Source organism: Microcebus murinus, chromosome 17, assembly GCF_040939455.1.
Source record: "Microcebus murinus isolate Inina chromosome 17, M.murinus_Inina_mat1.0, whole genome shotgun sequence".
In the NCBI taxonomy this organism is placed as follows: domain Eukaryota; kingdom Metazoa; phylum Chordata; class Mammalia; order Primates; family Cheirogaleidae; genus Microcebus; species Microcebus murinus.
The window spans coordinates 42445501-42461241 of NC_134120.1; positions in this window are offsets into that span (position 1 = coordinate 42445501).

A 15741-nucleotide genomic window follows, 5' to 3' on the forward strand; every position below is an offset into this window, starting at 1 on the left:
AAGGTTTGGTACATTTCTTCGATCTTGATTTTTACATGCATAAGCCAACATATATTATTTGGTTTTTTTAAAAACAAAAATGGAATTATACTCTATACTATTTTGCAACTTTCTTTTGTTTTTATGAACTTAGAAATATGTTTAGTGCTTCTTGTTCCTTTGTGGCCTCTAATATTTTACTATTGCAAAAACAAAGCTTTCATAAATTATTTTGTAAGGGCTTTTCATATGCTGTTGGGGTATTTCTATACAGTAAATTTCTAATGTTAGGTGTAAGGCTATGGACATGTAAGAAAGTGTCACCCTGAAAGGTATATCCTTGCCAACACATTTTTTAGCCTTGTTAGTTTTTGCAGCTCTAGTAAATTTTTAAAAATGTTATCTGTGAATTTAATTTGAATTACATTTGATTTGTAAATTGAGCATCATTTTAAGTCCTTAATGACACATTTTTTTTTTTTTTGGCTATGAGATGCCTTTTAACATCCTTTGTCCATTTTTCTTTTGGGATGTCTGTTGTGTAAGAGACAGGAATTACTATATATACACACATATGCATACACACATATAAAATTATATATGGCCCTATAGGCACATATTAATCCTTTGTCTCTTCTGTTCATTATTTTTTAACTTTGCTTATGATTGGTCTTTCACTATTAAAGTTTTCAGATTTTATATAAAATTTGTGACTTGTGACCTCCCTAACTTGCAAATTTATAAAATATTTCTCATATTTGCTTCTGTTTTTTTAGAATTTATTGTACATGATTTGATTTGGGCATTAACTTTTTTCCTATATGGATAAACAGTTGTTTAAACATCATTTATTGAATAAGCATTTTTATTCCAGTGATTCGGGAAGCCAGTGTATTTCTTTGATTTAAAAACTTAATTATATCAACACTTATGCCACCAAGTAAAAGTAAAAAAGAAGAAAAAAGAAAATAATAAAGTAAAATTAATAAAAATTAAAAATAAAAACTTAATTATAGTTAAGGTATGTTTTATTCATTTCAAAGACTAGATCAACTTAAATGTAACTACTTAATTTAATTGGCATAAAGTTGTGAGTTGTTTTTTCCCCCCACTTGGTGTGTTTTATTGGATAAAAGTTATCTACAAAGTTATAAACAATGACTGGCTTCTTGATAGTAAGAGAATTATTGAAATGTGATTTTCAATAGAATGACTAGAACCTTTTAGAGATTTTTGCTTGTTGAAATTTACACGCTCTATAATTTTTGAACCCTGCTAATTGATTATCTCTGTAGCTGCCCCAAAAATATCTATTTGATTACTAAGAAAAAAATTAAATCAGTTGAAAATCTTACTGTTTATAAATCCAAATCTTAGAAATAGACAATGCAATATAATTTTCATTCAATAAAGACCTATAAATAGGGTTACCCTGTAATTTATTGCTCAATCTGGGAAACTTGAGAAGGGAAAGGAGACAGTTATACACACATATGCACACATGTATATTATAAATACAAATATACATGCATGTTTGTGTGTTGTATACATATATGTTATGTTATCTATATGAATGAATGTATATATTTTTAACATAATCTTTTCCCTGATAGGGATCTATAGTTAGATATGTGAATGATGCATTTATGTTTGGTTCTATATACAAACACATACTTTTTAGAGACAGGGTCTTGTTCTGTTTCCTAGGCTGTGGAGTGCATTGGTGCCATGATAGCTCATTGCAACCCTGAACTGGGCTTGAGCAATCCTCCTACCTCAGCCTCCTGAATAGTAGCAGATAGTACAGGTGTGTGCAACCACACCTAGCTTTTAAAATTTTTGTTGAGACAGGATCTCACTATGTTGTTGCCCAGGCTGGGCTTGAACTCCTGGCCTCAAGTGATCCTCCCACCTCAGCCTCCCAAAGTGCTAGGATTACAGGCATGAGCCACCACACCTGGCCCAGTCTATAATTTTTTAACTGATAACATATGAGTGGTTTCTCAGGATATAGTACATTAAAAAAAATTAAGCACATAAGAAATCCTGAATTTTCTGAGAGATTGTTGATTATCCTCCATTATTCTTTCTTTTAAAAGTAACCCCCATGTTTTGGATGGGTGCATGACTGTCTACCTAGAGACATTTATTAATATCTCCTTTGCAGTTTGATGTGGTCATATGACTTTAAATTCAGTTTGGGGGATGTGAATTGAAGTGTGTGGCTTCTAGACCACATTCTTAAGTGTTCCCTATTCTCTCTTTTCCATTTCCCTTGGGGTGGAAGATGACATATTGTTGGGCAGCTTTGACCTTATAGATATAAAAATATTCTAGAAAATGGCAGTGCAAGCAGATAGAATCAAAAGTCCCCTGAAAATGGGCTCCTGAAGTTTCCTCCCGTACAGCCTATCAACTTGGACCTTAACATTAGAGGTTTCTCTATATTAAGCCCTTTGTTATAGAAGCAAACCCTGTGCTCTAGTGTGGTCATGTAATGGAGACTAGTTCATACTACCCAATGGTACGTTCTTTCTGGAATCATATTTTTTAGGAATGACAAATGAGTACATTGCATCTAGTGTACTTCATAATCATTCAGTTCATATTCTTGACTAATAAAGTAGGACAGAATTCTTTAAGATTATCCTTTGCTTTCCATCACTTGAATGAATTGGATTGTCACATAACTACAGATTTAGTTAATTTAAAAGTATTGTAAAAACAGACTTTATAAACTTTTGGCATCTGTAATTATAAACTTTTTTCCTAACCTCACCACCTGTTTTTTAATGTAAATTTTATAAAATGTTCTCTGTGTACTTATTTTGAGCATTGTGTAAGAAAGATCTCATAAAATCTCGTGGGTTTTTGACTTTATTGTGGCTTCTATCACTTTAGTTTGTTTTTTCGGTTTTTTCTGTGTAACACTTTCTTGCTGTTTCTTGGTTTCATGGTTTTCACTATATCATGTGTGTACTTTGATTCTAGTTTCTCTGCCAACTTTTCTTTGGGGAACAAAAACAATATACCAAAAGTACTTTGATTTCACCCCAATAGTAGTTCTCATTATTCAGCTTGAGTCAAATGTAAAGAGTTTTATGTGTATGGGAGGTGGAACTACAGGATATCCCCAAAGTCTCCATACAAAGGAAAAATTTTGTAAAATTTTGTAATGAATATTTTGTAAATAAAGATACATTAAGCTACAATTTTCCAGTTTTCCTATGTAAGGCAACTTTTGAGACACCCTGTATATTAGCTGTACAATGACATTTAGGAATAGTGTTGTTTTTATATACTATTTAATCATGTGGTCAAATTTTCTAAGTTTTCAGGACTCCTGATATCAGTGGACCAAAATCCCATTTATAGCTATCAAGGATTTTATCTTTTTTTATCAATATGATTATTTATACTAGGGAGTTATATCTGTTAATGCTTAGTAAATTAAGAGCAAGGAAGTGTGGTTGTGGTTTTCTTTTCAGTACTAATATCGTTCTATCCAAAGAAATCCTATTTCCTGTTCATTAATTTCAGTATTCCATTCTTTCCCAAGATCTTGCTTCACAGCAAGCTTTCATACTTCAAGCACTACATGTTAGTGCTCAGTCCTCATTCCCACATAAACACAACCATTTTGAAACATGAACTGATATTAATTACCCCCTTGGCACCAAAAAGTCAGGATTTCCTGATGCGGCACGCTAATGTAAAATGCATTAGCACAAATGCTGGCTCCAAGGGGTAATACTCTCTAAATAAACACAGCAATGGTTTTTTTTATTCACGACTCTTGGGCTATTCTGAAAGTCATTCATCCTCCACACCCCCAAAAAGCATTTTGAGTTTTAATAAGTTATAACTGGATTTTCATCAGAAGGAATTGAATTCCAAGCTGCAAATTAGTGGCACTTAACTCTTTTTGGGTCTGTGAAATGGAATCTACCCAAATGTTCGAGTGATTAAGTGGCTTTGAACTATAATTTGCAATAGTCTATTGGAATGTAGGAACAGTTTATGGTTAATCATTAGTATCACTAAGAATGTGTATTTCACATTTTTACTTGGTAATTTCTTTAAAAATAGAATAAGAACATCAGTTACGATCAGAAAGTATGAGTATGGGTTTTTTGTTTGTTTGGGTGTGTATGTTTATTTGAATATTCCGTGTAGAAGATCAAGAAGGTGTTATTTCATGCTTTGATGTACCCTCTCCAAATAATAATATTGCTACTGCCACTACTAACTGGAAAAAAGAGAATTAAGCTAGAGATAGCCAGGCTCAAACAAACTAAGCATCTCTATAGATGAAAATGGAATAAAAATGTAAATCGGTGTGGCTAAAGCCATGGGCCTCCTGGATTCTGAGTCTAGAAGCTGGTAGTGGTACTTGAGAAATTGGTTCTTGTGGAGTAATAGAGACTAAAACTACTACACAAGATCAGACGCTGGAGCCAGGTTTGGGACTTTAAAGCACAGGCTACAGTGAGATTCTCTCCCACTTTTCCCCCTTATAAAAGGGAGCTTTAAGAAAAGCTTGCTGCGTGCCAGCCACTGCCTAGGGCCTTCTTTTGAGGAAGCAGGACATAAATATGCTAGAAAATACATATTTAGCCTCTTGATGTAGACCTGAACCAAGCTATTTTGAAGCTTAGTTTTAGATTTAAAATAATTCCTAGAATTCTCAAAAGATGTGTTTCTAGACTTGATTTGAGATCCAGGGGGACAATAGATGTACAAAAGAAAGGAGGAAGGGGGGACAAGAGAAATAAAAAGGCAGATAAAACCTCCTACTTTAAATAAGCCCATGGACCAAATTTTCAAAATACATTAAACTCACTTAGCAAAATATGCATTTACAACATGTAAAATTAATTTTATATAGAAGTCTGATGGATTTTAAAATATGTATGTTTAGGATGTCCAAAGAGATGATCCATTCATCCACATAGATCCTGAGATGTGAAATTATAAAACAAAAACAAATGAAATAACAGGTACATGTAAAAAATATTTTAAAATCTTCTAAGTAAAAGTAAAGTAATTGAACAATCTCAATTGGCATAAACTATAAATTAGACACAGTTGAAGAGGAAATTTTTGAATTAGGTGAAGGTAGGAGAAATTGTCCCATACCATGGCACCAAGAAACAAAAGGATTTTTTGAAAAATATATGAAGGAACAATTAAGACATATGAAAACAAGTGCAGAGGTTTAATATGGAAACTCCAGAAGAAGGAAATGAAGACAGTGGCAGAAAAGCAAGATAGATATAAAAAAACAGTAAAGGCTGACAGCTTTTCACAGCTGTGTCTATGAATACAGATTATAACTTCACCATGCTCTAATTGGGGCAAGTAAAAATGAATCCAGTACATATCCAGACACATTATACTGGTGTTCAAGAAAGAAAAATAATCTAAAAGCTGCCTGAAAGAAATTACCTTTAAAGAAATGAGATTTAGACAGAATTCTCTGCAATGGTCAAAAGATATGGGAATTAAGTCCTGAGGGAAAATAAATCAATTTAACTGTTACACCCAGCTAAACTATGATTCTAAAGTGAAGGCAAAATAAAATATTTTCAGGCTTACAATGACCAAGAGAATTCATCATCCATAGAAGCTGTACTTCAGAAAAAAAAAATAATTCAGAAGAAAGATGTAGGATATAAAAAAAGATTACATAAAATTTGTCAAATATAATTATTGATAGGAAACATTACTTTTTTGGGTGTGAAGAAAAGGTAAAGTCAAATGTGACAGATTGGTTGCATTAATGACTTCAAATTTTACCCCTCTGTAAGTCCATACCCCTTGACCATATGACTAGCAGGTCCTCTGTGAAGGCGCAGAGCTGATTGTCCTGTCCCTCTAGTGTATTTGGCCATGTGACTTGCTTTGGCCAATAGGCTGTTAGTAGATATGATTCATATGGAAGTTTATAAAAAGCACTTGCGCAGTTCTGCTTCCACTCTTGCACCTCTGCCTTTGCCATTGGAATCTGCCCAGGCCAACCTGGAGGGATGTGAAAGACATGGGGCAAAGCCAAGCTGACAAGTAAACCCCCAACCAAAATCAACAGAGCCATGTAGCCAACCAACCAGCTGAATGCAGTTGCATAAGCAAATCTAGCACAGATCAGCTGGGCTCTGCAGGCTCTTAAGTTAAATAAACGTTTATTGTTGAACAAGCCTTGGGGTGTGTGTGTGTGTGTGTGTGTGTGTGTGTGTTTCTTAGTTATGCAGCATTAAATAGCTGCAATAAATAGTATTATAATAATAGTAGCAATAAATAGCTGATACAATAAAATACAATAACAAGATAGGAAACATGATAAATGTATAGATTATAGCATGTTAAGGGGTTTTCATGGTCAGAATAGGAAGACTGAAAAACTTTAGACTTTGTTGGAAAATTAATGTTAAAAGTATTAATATAAAAATTTGTGAATATAAGAAAATAGTCATTAAAAGAAGACAAAAACTATTCAGAAATTTAGAGCCAGGAAAGAGAGAGGGAGAGGGAAAAGGAACAAGAAATAGAGAAAATATACTCATCCAATGGAAGGAAAGAAGAAAGACATGGGAAAAGTAGTTAAAAAATATAAAAGAAGATGACAGAATTACATCTAAATACATCAGTAGTCACAATAAATGTAAACAGATTAAACTCAGCTATTGAGAGATAGATTGGACAGAACTCAACTTCTGCTTATAAGGATTACTAAAATATAAAAAATGTAAAAATAGGCATAGGTATATTAATATCAAAGTGTAATTTAAAGCAAAAATCATTAATAGGAGTAAAGAAGGATCCTAAGTAATAGCAAATAAAATATAATTTAATATATGAACTTTGGATTATGCAAAGCCAAAATGAATTACAAGCAAAAATTTTTAATTCCAAAATTATAATGGATTTTGGCCCACCTTTAGCAGAAACTCAGTTTACACAGACAAAACACAATAATAAACGTATAGAACCGTTTTAAAAGAAATACAACATCAGTTCCATATGTAATTTAAAAATTTCTAGTAACTACATTTTAAAAGATGTAGAAACAGGAGAACTTTATTTTAATAATATATTTTATCTAACCCAATATATCTGAAATGCTGTTTCAACATGTAAATTTTTGAGAGATTGTACACCTTTTTTTCCATAGTAATTCTTAGAAATCTGGTTTGTATTTTATACCTACAGCACATCACCAGTGTTTCAAGTGCTCAGTAGCCACATTTGGCAGTGGATGTGGCATATCGGTTAGCTCTGATGAGAAAATCTAATTAATAAATGTAGAATCCTGTACCTGACAAAGCATACATTCTTTTCAAGTACATGTAATATTCTAAAAAATGCACTTCATGCTAATTTACAAAAGAAGTCTGTTCAAGATTCAAAGGATCAATATTAAATCATTTTCTTTACAACAGTACAGTGTGAGGAACTTTCAAAATGTACTAAGCAGCTGTGTTAACCACAGCGGCTGTTTTCTCTGTTAATCACAGAGAAAATCAGCAGAAATCTAGAACATTTAGAAATGATATATAAATAAATAGTATAAAACTTGTATTTATCATTAACAATAATATGTTGTATACTTAAAAATTTAAGAGGGAGAGAAAACGAGATGCTGATAAAACAGTTCTTAGAAGTAAATTGATAGCTTTAGATGCTTTTACTTAAAAACAAAAAAAAGATCAAAATTCAAGTCAGGAATATAGATGAGGAATCCAAAATCAAATGCAGATAAAACTAAAACATTAGGAAGAATTTTGAAGGAGATAACAAAGAGCAGGTATTAATAAAACTTAAAAATTAGAGGTTCACCAAAAAGAGCCCAAAGCTGGTTTTTTAAAAGATTAAAATAAACTGATGAAGAAAAGTTAAGGCACAAATGCCTTTGTATGTTTGAACTGCCATAACAAAATACCATTTACTGGGTGGCTTATAAACAACAGAGACATATTTCTCACATCCTGGAGGCTGGGAAGTCCCACATCAAGGCACAGGCAGATTTAGTGTCTGGTCAGGGTCTGTTTCCTGACTCACAGATGGGACATTCTTGTGTCCTCACATAGTGGAAAGGGTGAGGGAGCCCTCTGGGGTCTCATAAAGGACACAGTCCTATCCATGAGGGAACCTTTGTGACCTAATCACCCCCAACAGACACCACCTTCTAATACTATCACCTTACTGATAAGAATTCAACATATGAATTTTGGGAAAACACAAACATTCAGACTATAGCATTCTGTCCCTGCCTCCCCTCCCCCCCCAAAATCCATGTGCTTCTCATGTGCAAAATTCATTCCATCCCACTAGCCCCCAAAGCGTTAACTTGTTCCAGCATCAACATTAAATTCTAAGTCCAAAGTCTCATCTAAATATCATCTAAATCAGATGTAAGTGAGACTCAGGGTACAATGTATCCTGGGACAAATCACTCTCCAGATGTGAACCTGTGAAATCAAACAAGTTATGTATTGCCAAAACGCAATGGTGGGATTGATGTAGCATAGATATTCCCATATCAAAAGGGAGAAATGAGGAAGAAGAAAGGGATAACAGGTTTTAAGTTTCAAATCCAACAAACAGGGTAAACAACATTAAATCCTAAATTCCTAGAATAATCTTCTTTTACTCAGAGTCCTGCCTTCTACCCACGATGCAACTCTCTAAGGTTATTGTCAGGCTGTATAATTGGTGCCTGTGGCTCTACCAGGCTGGAATTGCACGCCGGTGGCTCTACCAGGCTAGGGGTGCATGGGTGTCAGCTTTTAATAAACAGTTTTAGGGAGGGAAAGGGTAATATGACTACATGTGTACTATATATTCTGAATATTTGCTAAAAGTATAGCGTAAAAGAGTTGAATGGGAAGCCTGATTAAGAACTTCTTGTATTTGACATTAATATCACAAAATATAAATAGCTGTGATGTACGATGTGGTCTCTGGTCCTTTTGGAAGCCACGACTAGATTTAGGAACCAAACACTGAATTGTTTAATCATCTATAGCTCATTTATTAATTTCCTCATTTCCCAAAGGGAGTCGTTGTCTATTGCTGGTCATTCAGTACCTAGAATAATGCCTGAAGTGTAACGGGAATACCATAAATATTGGTTGAAAAAATGAGTATTTGAAATGTTGGTTATTAATTAGGATGTATACAGATATTTAAGATTCATGTATTGGAAATGAAACAGTAAAATAGGTGTGTTAGAGGTAAAAGTTGGGGCTTTAACTTGGGTCCATGGTGCCTTAGCCACAGTTCCCAAATCCTGCCCTGTCCTGAGGTCATTTGGCTGCCAAACCTGGCCTGACCTATGGTGAAGTCATTGATAGCCTGTCTTTATCTGACTCGGATTCCCCTGGAAGTGCCATATAATACTGTGTTTGCACACATCTGGCCCCAGCAGGTAGAGTAGGGGGTTGTGAACCTGTATAAATGTCTATCCTTAAGCTGTCTAATAGGATACATTTCATTCTAAGCAGGACAGGAGTCATTGCCTGGTCCTACTGGTGATTCGTTAATGAATTACAGCATTGCAATAATTTTATGGTTATAAAATAATGAACATAGCTAACTTTGTCCTATTTCCCCTTGTTAATTAAAAAAAAAAAAGTCTCCTTAGTGGAGTATATTTTGTGGGAATGCAGATGGAATGATGAGATTGATGACCTTTTCTCTCTTTACCTTGGTCTCAGTCATTCTCTAGTCTGTGCCCAGAGCTAAACCGTTAGAATCCTACCTGCTACAAAAGCATGTGCTGTTTTACTCTTTCACCAATATCGCCAACTATATGATACATACGATGCTCTCACCGTCATGAACTTCCTTCTGCCTCTCCTCACAGCCTTGGCTACATGCCAGTCCTACCTTAACAACGCTCCTTCTATTTCCCAGTGTTTCTCTCCCCCTCTACATAACCCTCCCCAACAATCTGTTACAGTCCAAATGGATTTCCTCACTGCATAGTATTCACTCAACCATATTCAATCAAGCCGCCTGTTAAACCTGTTTCTTTTTTTTAACATTTTAGGGCTGCTAAGAATTTCCAAGTTCCTCTGGTAGATAGTTCCCTTACATTAGGGGCAATGGGCTTCTGGTGTGTAATTATTAGTAATCATTTCTCCTCTTCTATACAAAATAGATAGCAAGAGCTCCTTGGTAAGCATACAAGGCATTTATGCACACTCATAACTTGGGCTAATGCATCCATCGCTAAGGTTGCCACAATGGGGAAAGGAAGAAGTATGGAAATTCAGGCTGAAAAGAATAGCCATACTGTATCACTTCACATTCGGAAACTCAGATCATCAAAAATTATCTTCGGAAAGAAATACCCCCTTAGTTTGAACTAACTATGCTGTATTTCATCTAATCTAAGATCCATTTAAGTTCACATTTTAGTAGCTCTGAAATTTGGAATTTTCCCCTTTCTTTATAACACATAAAATAGTGATATGTCTTACTCTTACAGTTAATAGTGCTTTGGACTAAATGAATTACAATATAAATGTTTTCAAACTTACACCATATTATTTTCATCATTTTTATTTTCTTAATAGACTAAAGTTTCTTAGAGTCATAATAACCTGAATAATAAAATACCTATAATTTAAAAACTGTATCTTTTAAAAATAAGTACACTATATTACCTACACTATCTTTTGTTTAATCATTTTTCCTATTGCAGAGTATTTGCTGTTCAATGGAAATTCTTATCAATATTGCTAAGGCAAACATCTTTGTGTGTGTGTATTACTCCATTTTGTGTTGCTATCAAGGAACACTGGGAGCTGGGTAATTTATAAAGAAAAGAAGTTTGTTTGGCTTGCAGTTCTGCAGGCTGTACAATGGTGCCAGTATCTGCTTCTGGTGAGAGCTTCAGGGGGCTTCCTATCAAGGTAGAAGGTGATGGGGGGCAGGCATGTCACATGGTGAGAGAAGAAGCAGGAGAAAGAGGAGGTGATGCCAGGCTCTTTTAAACAACCAGCTTTTGGGTGAACAAAGCGAGAACTCACTCATTATCACAGGGAGGGCACCAAGCCATTCCCGAGAGATCTGCCCCCAAGACCAAGACACCTCCCACCAGATCCCGCCTCCAATACCAGGGAATCAGATTTCAACATGAGATTTGGAGAGGCCAAACATCCAAACCCATTATCAGTATGGTTATTCTGAGAATCAATACAGCTGAGTGGTTAAGCACATACAATTTGGAGTCAGCCTGCCTAGTTTTGAATCTTGCTTTCTTAGTTCCATCACTAACTGGTCTTCAAATTCAGAAACAACTGAATCTCTCTGCACCACAGTTGCTATATTGCTAACTAGAGATTATAACATACTTACCTACCTCAACGTTGTTATAAGGATTAAATAAGTTAATATACACTTATAACTGAAAATAGTATTACATGTTAATACATTAGATATAGTAGTGCCTGGCACATAGTAAGGGCTAAATAAGTGTACAGTATTATTATCTGGGGTTATTTCTTTAGGATAAATTCCTACAAGTGGGATTATCTTGACAAAGAATATAAATATTTTCTTTCTTTCTTTTTTTTTTTTTTTAAAACAGACTACCATAGAAGATATAAACATTTTCTAAGGCTCTGGATAAATACTGCCACATTTCTTTCCAATGAGATTTACACGCCTAGAATAAATTGAGTATATATATCCCACCCTTGTCAATTTTTAGCATTTTTAAAAAGTAAACCTTTGTTTATCTTACAGATAAAAATAGTAGTTTATTCTAATATTTATTTCTTTGGTTATTAGTATGGATTAAATTATTTCTTATATGTTAGCCTTTTGCATTTCCTTATTCATATCTGGCTATTTATCTATTGCTTAATGGCTTTAAAAGGGTTCCTTATATATTTAGATAAGCTCAAGAGATAAGTTATACTATTGTAATATAGTTATTTGGAAATGAATTATGTAATGAGTTATACTTTAAAAGTACAACAGTTTTCATTTTTGCCTTTTATATGTATATAAACTTGTTCCTTTGACGTAGGCAAATATATCTACTTTGTTGCTTGAAAGCTTTTAAACAACCTCTTTTAAACAACCGGCTTTAACTTTTAACTTTCACCTATATTTTCTTTGTTTTATAATGTTTACATTTTTTAACATATAACTTTAATCTGTATTTTTTAATAAGATTTTTTTCTTAAATAGTTTATCAGTTTAACCAATGCATTTATTGACTAATTCATTGCTCTTAAAGAGATTTTTTAAGTAATACATGCTAATTTTAGAAAAATTAGAAAATACAGAAAAGCATAAAGAAGAAGAGTAAAACTGTCTATAATTCCACTACCTAACGATCCCCTATTAACGTTTTAGAGTTCTTCCCTCCTTTTTCTCCCCTTTGCATGATGTCATTCTGTTTTTATTGCTGCTTCCTTTACCATATATTAGAGTCTTTTTCTGGGATATTTATCTTGTTTCATAGTTCTATCTTTGCCAAAAAAAAAAAAAAACCCACCCTTTAACTGTTTCAGTTTTCAAGTGTGTTTTCATGTGAGGAGGTCACACATGTTTACTTGTTCTCGAACATGCCAGTCCCATGTGTCTCAGGGCCTTTGCTTGTGCTTTTCCCTTAGGCGTCTGTGTGGCTCTCTCTGCTCTCACCTCTTCCAGTCTCTGCACAATGTCACCTCGTTAGTATGGTTTCCCCTGACCACACATTTCAAAACAGCAGCCTCTTCCCCCAGGGGCTCCCTATTCCTCTTCTTCGATTTTTTTTTTCAAATTCTTATCATCAACTCATGTACTATGTATATACACTTGTGATATATACACATACACACACACACACACACACACACACACACACACAAATATCTTGAGTTTTATTTATTGACTGTTTCTCTCCACTAGAGTGTAAGCTTCATGAGGACAGAGATTTTGTTTTCCTTGGCATGCAGTTACAGTCTCACAGTTCTCAGGACTGTGCAGTCCAAAATCAAGGTTCCGGCAGATTCAGTGTCTGGTGAAGACTTGTTCTCTGCAAGACACCAAGATGGTGCCTTCTTGCTGTGACTTCACATGGTGGAGGGGGAAAGAGATGAACTTGCTCCCTCGAGCCCTTTTATAAGGGCACCAATCCCATGAATGAGAGGAGAGCCCTCATGTTCCAATCACCTCCTGAAGGCTCCATCTCTTAATACTGTTGCATTGGGGATTAAGTTTCAACATAGATTTTGGAGGGACACACATTCAAACCACAGCAACATCCTTCATATCAGTAAAATGTATAAAAATGTAAGCACATATGTATGCACATTTGCTCCTCTCCCCAGAGAACCAGTTAAATATTTACCAGCACATCACTTCTTGAGACCCTCATTATCAACTGCCTATTAGACATTTTAAATTTAATATGATAGGCATCTCAGACTTAACATGTCACAATTATGTTTTTCTTAAAGATTTTTTTTCTTCAAGGACACTGTACCTTGGAGAATTATACTACCCTAAGAAGGTTTAAAAAAAAAAGTGAAAACAATGGCTATAGATTGATTGCTTTTTCAATATGTCTTGTCTATGAAGGCCAGAAAGAAGGTGAGAAGGGAATGAAGGCGGGTGGAGTTTTTTGTTTAGTTTTCAGAAAGGGTGGTCTGGTATATATTCATATGGGAGAGGGACTATGGGAAGAGGCAAATTGGAAGCTCTAGGAGAGAATGCAGAGAGATGACAGTGCCAGGTCTCTGATTAGGCTGGAGAGGCAGAAGCCACAGCGTGCTGTTCTTGGGCAGAAAAGTGTCACCTGTTCCCCACGGACAGGAGGAGAGGAAGGGAGGGTCAGCGTGTGTCTCAGCAAGGCTTCCCCAGGAGCAGAGCCTGGGCCAGACATTCTTGTTAAGGGATTTGGGTCGAGTGCTCTCCGGAGAGGGGGAATGAGGGAAGTGGGATAGGGCAGGGGAAGGAAGCTAAGTAAGAGCGTGATCTTGCCTGGAAATGGACTTTGGTCTGATTCTGGAGGGAGCTGGACTTCAGTCTGATTCTGGAGGGAGGCGCTGAGTCACAATTGGCACAAGGTTATCCCCACCTGGAGGCAGGGGATGGCCTTTCCCCCTGTGCCAGTCACTTGCGGGCTGCGGGCTGCCCAGCAGGGGAGTGGGGCTTAGCCTTCCAGGCTGGGTGGTTTCCATCTGGCTGAGGACAGTTCTCCAGGGAAGGGGGTAGCTGTGAATTTTAAACAGCTAGCACTCAGAACAGCTGAGGGACAAGAGCACCTGCCAGGAAAAGGGATTCGCATGGAGGCCCCAGCCACATCCACTAGAGTGTGACACACAGTTGTCAACTGCAGGAGAGGTGGTCCTGGGAGAAGGAAATGACACGGTTCCTGATGAGTGGTCTCTCTCCCTCAAAGAGTAATCCAGAAATGAACTGTGGGGGTGGGGGGTGGGGGGTGGGGAGGATGCTGGTGGGGGCAGGGAGCTTGACTAGGGTGGGCAGGTTTGGAGCCACTGCTATATGTAGGCAATGAGAGTGGGGCTGTCCTGCACAGCACTCAGGGGCCAGTTACTGTTGGGGACCAGGGTGTGGGTAAGGATAGCAGTTTGCATTGTTCTTTATTCTTCCGCAGTCTTAGTGTAGGAGTGCAAAAAGCAGGTAGTTGGCTGGATCCAGTGTTGAGATTTTGCTGGGGAAGCTTAGTGCAAGCAGAAAAGGGTAAGACATCTGAGGATGATGGTGAGAGAGTGATTGAAGTCTCTTACTGCCTATCGGGAAGGCAGACCTGTACACAACAAACTTCAGGGCAAGACAGTGTGTTCTCACAGTAGTGTCAGAAGTACAAAGTAGTGGGGAAGATCAGAGGAGAGTGAAACATTTTGTCAGAGTCAAGGAGGAGAATTTCTATAGTTTCACGTAAATGAGACCACATTTGAATTAGCTCTTGAAGGGGCAGTGGAAAAACATCCTCTCTGGAGGAATATGGAAGAAATGGGCAAAGTGCATGAAAGCAGTCTGGTTAGGGATCTATGGTTCAGAAGGGTGGTAAAGCCTAGAGTAAGGCAGCCACAGTGATACGGAAAATGTTGGGTGCTGGGATGCGGCCGATTACTGCCTCCCCATTGCTCCGCATCTCCTCTGGCCAGCGCTGTGCATGGCCAGTTGGAGGGCGCCTGGGGCCGCCCCAAGGCAGAGAGCTGCTGGGGCCTGAGTGCTGCTGCCTGTTTCCGGCCACACTGCTTGCGTGATCCTGATTGGGTAATTTTTGAATCCCATTGTTTTTGATTGGATGTTAAAGCTTGATGTTGATTAGATGTTAAAGCTTGATGTTGATTGGATGCTTTTTGAGCCCTATCAAGGGTATAAAAGAAGGAGGAGAATAAGGAAGGGGGCAGAAGATCAGCAGCCGAGAAGAGAGCCTTGTAACACTAGGTGTGTTGAGCCTGCTGTGGAAGAATAAAGGCTGTTCTCCAACTCTTCTTGTGCCGCTGGGTTCTTTCCCGGTCAAGAGCTGTAACACTAGCTGTACATGTTGCCACAACAACAGTAAGTGAAATCAGGTAGAGTAGTTGGCATCACTTCTTATTCTCATTCAGCCTCCATTCTCACACAGGGGCAGGCTGAGTTTCTTATACTGTGGAAGAGGAGTGACAATAGTTTGGGCTGAAGCCTAGCCCAGGAAGGGACAGATAACCCATCTTTGGACGTGAGAAAGGAAAGGGTATGTTATTATAATCCTTTAAATAAGTCTTCTACACTTATACCCATGGCCGT